The sequence below is a fragment of the Trichosurus vulpecula genome, chromosome 5 (assembly GCF_011100635.1).
Source record: "Trichosurus vulpecula isolate mTriVul1 chromosome 5, mTriVul1.pri, whole genome shotgun sequence".
In the NCBI taxonomy this organism is placed as follows: Eukaryota; Metazoa; Chordata; class Mammalia; order Diprotodontia; family Phalangeridae; genus Trichosurus; species Trichosurus vulpecula.
In genome coordinates this window covers 127,074,365-127,082,154 of record NC_050577.1, presented here as the reverse complement: position 1 = coordinate 127,082,154, position 7,790 = coordinate 127,074,365, and positions in this window count along the sequence as shown.

Genomic DNA, 7,790 nt, shown 5'->3' with positions numbered 1-7,790 from the left:
AATTCTCTCTCCCCCTGATTTTCTCCTTTGCCTTTTGAGATTCCCCCCTTTTGAAATTTTGTGTAATTTTCTTAAAACTAGGGTTCTTTACCTTTTTTTGTGTCATGGACCCGTTTGGTAATCCAGTGGACCCTACCAATTGGGACTGCTTCTCAGAATAATATTTTGCAGTCCATATTAGTAATTGAAAGAAATGCTACGTTTCAGTCAGAAGTTAGTAAAAAAATAAAGTAAAAATGTGGTGGGCTTTTTGTTTGTCTTTAGTGGGGAACCTTTGAAATGCATCAATGTAACCCATGGTGCCCAGGTTAAGAACTTCTTGCTTTAGAATAAAACTCTAACAACTCCCCCTCCTCCCAGCCTCCTCTCCCAAGTTACTCTTGGCATTTTAACTAAATTTAAAACAAACAAAACAAGAACAAGTTTAACATCAGTAAAGTTTTATTTTTTTTTTCACCAAGCATATCCATGTTTAGAAGATGCCATATGATTTAGGATGTGCCCCTTTTGATTTTTGCCCAAAGACAAGTTGGCCTTTATTAGGGGCATGGGGGGGCGGGGCGGGAAAAGGTGAGGTGGTAATGAATCAAAGCAGCCCCTTCCCCTCGATTCTTTCCTGGGTCACAGGAAAACGAAAGGCTGACGATTCTTGCCGCTTCTGAGTTGGTTTCCAATCTCACTTCCCAACTCGACCACACTTTGGGTGTCATGAAATCGAGATACTTTGAAGACCTGAAGTAATAGCACTAGTGAACAGAAAAAATGGAAAGGTCTTGGAAACGCTTTGACCAGAAGACAAACACTGAGCTTCTTTTGCGTATGTAGCCCTCCGAAATCACTCAAGTTAGGAAGCAAAGAGGGACTGAAGGCGTTTCACCCATGCCCTTTCTGTGCAGACCCCCTTGCAGCTCCATTAGCCCCCAGTGCGCCTGCCACAGTTCCACATTGAGCCTGAAAGACAATTCGAAAAGACAGAAAAAGAAAAACAAAAACCCAAGAAACACATTGACACACGGGGGAAGTGACGAGGGGGAGCCTAAAAGAGTTAAAAAGTAGTGCCAGCAAAAGGCGCGGGGACTTGTTATTTTCTAGTTGATTTGTTCTCTGTTCCAGCTTTCCCACTGAAGTGCGTCTGTCTCTGCTCCTGCCCCACCTCCAGCCCCTGCCCCAACCCCAGCCCTTGCCCCTTTCCCAATTCCTGCCCCAAGCACAGTCCAAGCACAGTCCAAACATTCTGACACAACAGAGAGGTCCAGGCAGAGCTGGGATCCAGGAAGCCTCAGAGCAGCAGCCTGTTCTGTTCAAGCCCTCATATGAGTTACACAAAGTGTTTGGCAGCCTAATTACTGAAGCGATTTCTTGCTCAGTCTTTTCTTCTGCCAGCGTCTTTCGAGCTGTAGCTCACAACGAGATGCCTGCATGCTTTTGCGTTTATTCAGTAGCCACCATCCAGGGCTTTGGAAGCCCTTGGGAAGCCGCATATTTCTGTGCGGTTGATTTTTTTTTTTTAATCTCACTGCACTTTTCAGACAATCATTGTCTCTCTTTTTCCCTCCCCTCCCTCCCTCCCCCCCCCTCTCTCTCTCACACACACACACACACACACACACACACACACACACTTCTCCCCCCCACCCCACGAGTGCACTGCAGTAAAGCAAGAATGAGGGGGAAAAGTAACATGATTCCTGGCCAAACTGTCCTCCCCCTTGATCTTTTAAGTAGTAAAACGTTTTAATGAACACATTTCGAAAAGGAGTTTTCTTCTTAATTCAGGGTTAACACATACAGGTTCAAAGTCCTTCCCTTTTCCCCTTTCATAATACCTAGCCCACAGTAGCGATGAAAGACCAAAAGAAACTTTCCAAGTAATCTTTCTTCTTCTTTCTCTTCTCCCTGTCCCTCTTTATCTCTCTTCTTTATCTTTAAGACAGCTTCTTCCTAAGAGTCGAAAGCAAGGGAGAATCTTTCTCTCCTTAACCCGCAGTTAATTCTCGATCCCCTTTCCCCTCTTGACGAACTGTATATAACTTTCACTACAACATCTTTACTAGCAGATAAGACTTTCCAGATTAGACACTAGACTACCGTAGGTGAGACCACGATTCGGAATAGCAAAGATCGCTTATTTCATGGTCCCTGACCATGGTGGTGGGTGTTGGAAAGAGTAATTAGAATTGAATTCTCACTAACATAATCGGTTTTATTAATGTCACCAGACACCCTGCTTAACGGGCTGTTTCCTTCGAACCTCTCCAACACTTCCTTCCACCAGTGATTTACCAATCTAGTTCTAGATGTTAGTGTTCTTTCCCAGGAAATCTTTGACAAAGTACCTCTCAAGAGATGAGACGCATGCTCTTGGGAAGCTTTATGGAAACCATATTCATTATTCTGTAGTCACACCACTTAAAAACATCTGTTCTCCTAAAATCATTTCCTTGTAGTTAGAAATCATACAGCCTACTAACCCTGTGGTGTGATTTGGGGTAAGTGATTCAACCTCTAGAGTGTCAGTTTTCTCAACTGTAAAAGGAAGATAATAATCCCAACCCTTCCTGTATCAAACAGGGTCCTTGTGAAGATCAAATGGGACAAAGTTGTGTACAAGTCCTTTACCAAATGTAATTAGTATGCAAATCTTAGGAACTTAAAATTATTTTTGCCCTTTCAGTCACCTACATTTTTAATTATTCTAAGATATGGGGATTTGAAATCTGCAGCCATACAGTAAAATCTGGAAAATATTACTGTTTAGAAAGATAGACATTTATTTCAGCAAGCACCTTGGGATAGTTGAGAGTTCCAGATGTGATTCAGACCTTTCTCCTAGTCCTATCTCATTGTCCATCTGCAGTAATTGTTCAAGATAAAAGTGCTAATGGAGCTTCCCGTCAAATTTCATGTCAATTTGGTCTATCCACATTTTTCATCTACTTGATTTTCCCTGAGTGGGTTGTTAGGTTAATTTCATTTGTGACCATTGTTTCATTGATAAGTCTCTATAGTGTAATGAGGTTTGATTCAAAGCTCACAACCCGTACCCAAACAGGAGCATCTAGAGACCTCCACCAGTTAAAGTGATTGGCTCCTACATCTGGACCCTGTTGGACCTCTATATCATTATTAACCACCTTTTGTTAAGTACATTTCTCTATCCCTGTTTTATGCCTGACTTGAAGTTGATATTCTGGGGTTGGCTGAACAAAGTTATCTTTGGAACAGAGTAGATAGTTAATAAATGCTTTTTGATTAGTCGATGGATCCATCTTTGGTTGCATCTATCTTTGCATAATTATAGCAAATATTACCTTGTTGGAGAAACACCTTTAAGGCTCATGAGTATTCTTCTTCTTCTAATCAACAAACAACATAATCTATGATCCCACTAAAAACAAAGGGTCTTGAGAGGCAACTAGGTATACTAGTGGATGGAGTGTTATAGTTAGAATCAGAAAGACTGAATTTGAATCCTTCCTCATACATTTACTAGCTATGTTTCCCTGGTCAAGTCATATAACCTCTCTCAGCCTGTTATCTCATCTCTAAAACAGAGACGATACAAAGGATATGAACAGGCAGTTTTCAGACAAAGAAATCAAAGCTATCTATAGTTGTATAAAATGTTCTAAATCACTATTGATTAGAGAAATGCAAATTAAAACAATTCTGAGGTACCACATCACACCTATCAGATTGGCTAATATGACAAAAAAGGAAAATGTTGGATTGGAGGGGATATGGGAAAACGGGGACACTAATGCACTGTTGGTGGAGTTGTGAACTGTTCCAACCATTCTGGAGAGCAATTTGGAAGTATGACCAAAGGGCTATAAAACTGTGTATAACCTTCGATTCAGCAATATCACTGCTAGGTCTATATCCCAAAGACATCCAAAAAAGGGAAAAGGACCTATCTGCACAAACATATTTATAGAAGCTCTTTTTGTAATGGCTAAGAATTGGAAATCAAAGGGATGCCCATCAGTTGGAGAATGGCTAAACTAGTTGTGGCATATTATTGTAATGGAATATTATTGTGCTATGAGAAATACCAAGCAGGATGATTTCAGAAAAACTGGATTTACATGAACTGATGCAAAATGAAGTGAACAGAACCAGGAGAATGATGTACACAGTGATAGCAATATTGTTCAATGAAGAATTGTGAATGACTTAGCTATTCTCGGCAATACAATGATCCAAGACAATCCCGAAGGACTCAGGATGAAGCATACTATCAACGTCCAGAGAAAGAACTGCTATTGATTAGATGAAGACTGAAGCATGCTACTTTCACTTTCTTTCTTTCATTTCTTTTCCTTTTGAGTCTCCTTGTACAACATGACCAATATGGAGATGTTTTACATAGTTGTACATGTATAACCTATATCTGATTGCTTACTATTCTCATGGAGGAAGGAGGAGAGGGAGTGAGGGATGTATAAAATTTGGAACTCAAAACTTTAAATAAAAATGTTAAAACAATTAAAAATAGGGATAACAATAGCACCTAACAAGTTTGCCATGATCTAACAAGATGATATGTGTGAAGTTCTCCCTAACTTGTCTCTCTCCACTTCAGTCCATCCTCCACCCACCTATCAAATTAATCTTCCTTAAATTCAGATGACAATCTCACTCCCCTAATCATTATACTGCAATGGCTCCCTATAACACTAGAATAAAATATAAAATAATCTGTATAGCATTCAAATTCTACCACTACCTGGCCCCTCTTTAGCTTCCCAGTCTTACACCTTACTTCTCCGTCCCCATTATATACTTTGTGATATGGTGACATTGGCTTCCTTGCTGTTCCTCACACAAGATAATCTATCTCCAGATTCTAGGCATTTTCAGTGGCTTTCCTCCATACCTGGAATACTCCGTCTCTCTTCATCTCTGCCTCCTGGCTACTTTCAAGCTAAAATCCTACCTTCTGCAAGAAACCTTTTATGATTCCTCTTAACACTAGTGTCTGTTTTCAATTCATCCTGTATTTATCTTGTTTCTACTCTGTTGCTTTTGTATCTTCCCCATTACATTGTGAATTCCTTAACAACAGGGATTGTCTTTTGCCTTTCTTTGTAACTCCAGTACTGAGCGGTATTTGGCATCTAATAGGTGATTAATAAATGTCTATTGACTGTGACCAAAGTGTTTAGTAAACCTTAAAGAAATACATGTATTGGCTATTATTGTTATCATAGTATATTCTCTAGACCTCTCAGTCCATTTTATTTCTGGAAATACATGGTCTCCTAGAAAATCAACTGGACAAGCCAGTTGGCTCCCTTTTCATTAATAGAAATATTCATGGTGCATGTAAGTAGGCTGAAGATATATTACCATTAATCACTTGCACAAAAGGCAGGGACTTGTAAGAACAGAAAAGGAGGTGGGCTAGGGAGAGGGATGGGGTGGATACTGGACAGACAGACAACTTTTGTGGCCCTGGTACTCAAGAAATTCCATATTTTTTGGATAGCCCCTCTGTGGAGGACCTTAGAAAGACAAGCCAAGATGCAGTGGGTACTGAGCATGGATAAGTTTATACACACATATACATACATGCATACATATAAACATATACCCATACCACCCACCCATATATATGTATATGTGATTTTCATATGTGTGTGTGTGTGTGTGTGTGTATGTGTAGGGAGCTAAATCCTAGAGCTAAAATCCACCAAATCAAAAGCTGTTTTTGATGCTTTGCCACCAATAAAACCCACTCAACCTTAGATTGATTTTTAGAAGGGTTCAAGAAAATAAATAACAGTTGTTGTTGAGTTGTTTCAGTCTTGTCTGACTCTTCATGGTCCCATTTGGGGTTATCTTGGCAAAAATACAGGAGTGGTTTGCCATTTCCTTCTCTGGCTCATTTCATAGATGAGAAAACTGAGGCAAACAGGGTTAAGTGACTTGCTCAATGATATACCCAGTAAGTGGCTGAGGCTAGATTTGAACTCAGGTCTTCCTGACTCCAGGCCTGGCACTGCACCACACAGCTGCCCTAAATTGACAGGGGCTATTAGATAGTTACAGATTTCTTATGAAGCATCCTGGTAAGAGGGGAAAAAAGCACTGGCTGTGGAATCAGATGACTTAGGTTCAAATCCCATCTCTGTTACTCACTACTTCTATGACTTTGCAATGTATTTACTCTTAATGATGGTCCACATTTTTCCTTATCTGCAGAATGAGGGGGTTGTACTGGGTGGTCTCTGAGATTTCATCCTGCTCTGCATTTATTATCTTTACCCTTGCACTAGGTTCTGGGGTTAGGTTGGTGGGATGCCAAGGATTATTCCCAGTGACTAACTTCAGGTTTACTGCTGACTGTCCCACAAGATACACTCAAGGGGGCTGAAGTCATTGCCCTCTACAGGACATTTCTTAGCTTTAAGACTCTAATTCCGAGTCTCCTTTCCCAGCTCTGACTTCCTTTCCTCCCCATGCCCAGTGCAGAATCTGGGATAGGAAATTCAAGTCCATTGAGAGAAGTGAAGCACTTTGGAATTACCAGTGCCTTTCCTGGGGACCTTTAAATGACACTCAAGAAGGACTCTAATTGGAAAAAGAAAATGACACTCTCTCCTAACCCAGCCCCATTTCCCAGCTCATGTGAAATAGAAATTCTTTGCAGTCTAATGGACTGGGATTAAGGAGACTCAAGTTCCAAGTCCAGCGTTGTCACTAACCATGTTCTAGAGATACTAGACTCTTTCTTCTTGGTCCTGAGCATGTGCCCTTCTTTTTCCCACCTATGTAGGCTTACGCTCAAGCTATTCTCTCCTTTTGGAGTACTTTCCCCCACACTTTCTCTTGTTGCACAAGTTCTGCTCTTTTCAGTTCAATTTAAATGCCCCACATCTTCAATGAAATGTCTAAAGACCGGTGCCTATCAGCATTTTAGAGTTTGCAAACCCTTTTCCATCTATGTTATTTCATTTATCTTCACAACAACCTTTGGAGGTAGGTCTTGTCATTATCATCTCTATTTTACAGCCCAGGAAACTGAGACCAAATTTGAATGATTTATCTAGGATCAGACAGCTGAGAGAAGTCTGAGAAAAGATTTGAGAATAGGTTTTCCTGACTTCAGTGCTTGATTCCCTACCCCAGGCTGCCTCATTTGGCACCTGGTAGGAATCTCTTTTGTCCTGCGTTACACAGCAGTGTATCTACCTACTGAAATCTTTCTCCAATTTGGTGCAGAGGTACTAGGTTCTTCAAGAGCATGCCCCTTAAGCATAAGCTCTTGCAGGGACTACCAAGCAGGAAAGGCCTTGAGTGTTGGACTATATGGTGATGGGTGAATATTTACACCTATGAAATTATAAATCTGTTGAGTAAAAGTGTACGTGCTCTATCCCCCTTAGCTTAAGTTCCTTGAGACCAGGGACAGTTTTAAAAATCTAAACTTTGTTCGTCTTCCGTTTCCCACCCTTCCCCCTCCCCTGCCTTTATTGGATTGTTTAGCACAATAAGAGCTTTAAAAAAGTTTGTTGAATTAAGTAATTTTTGTGACTTTGAGCGTGCCTCCCTCGTGAGGAAGGAGGGAGAAATTCTGCAATCTTTAATTTTATTTTTTTTTATTTTTTTCTTTTTTAGTGAAAGTTTAAAAGTTCCTTCGAAAGGGCTAGTTAACTCCACTTGTGTAGGTCTCGGTGTCCCTACACGTACAACAGCTCAAATGAAGTGTAGAATTTCTTCTAGCTTTAACATCTTATGATTTATTACTCTTACTCAAGTCCAGCCTTGTAAGGTGGGTCCGATGC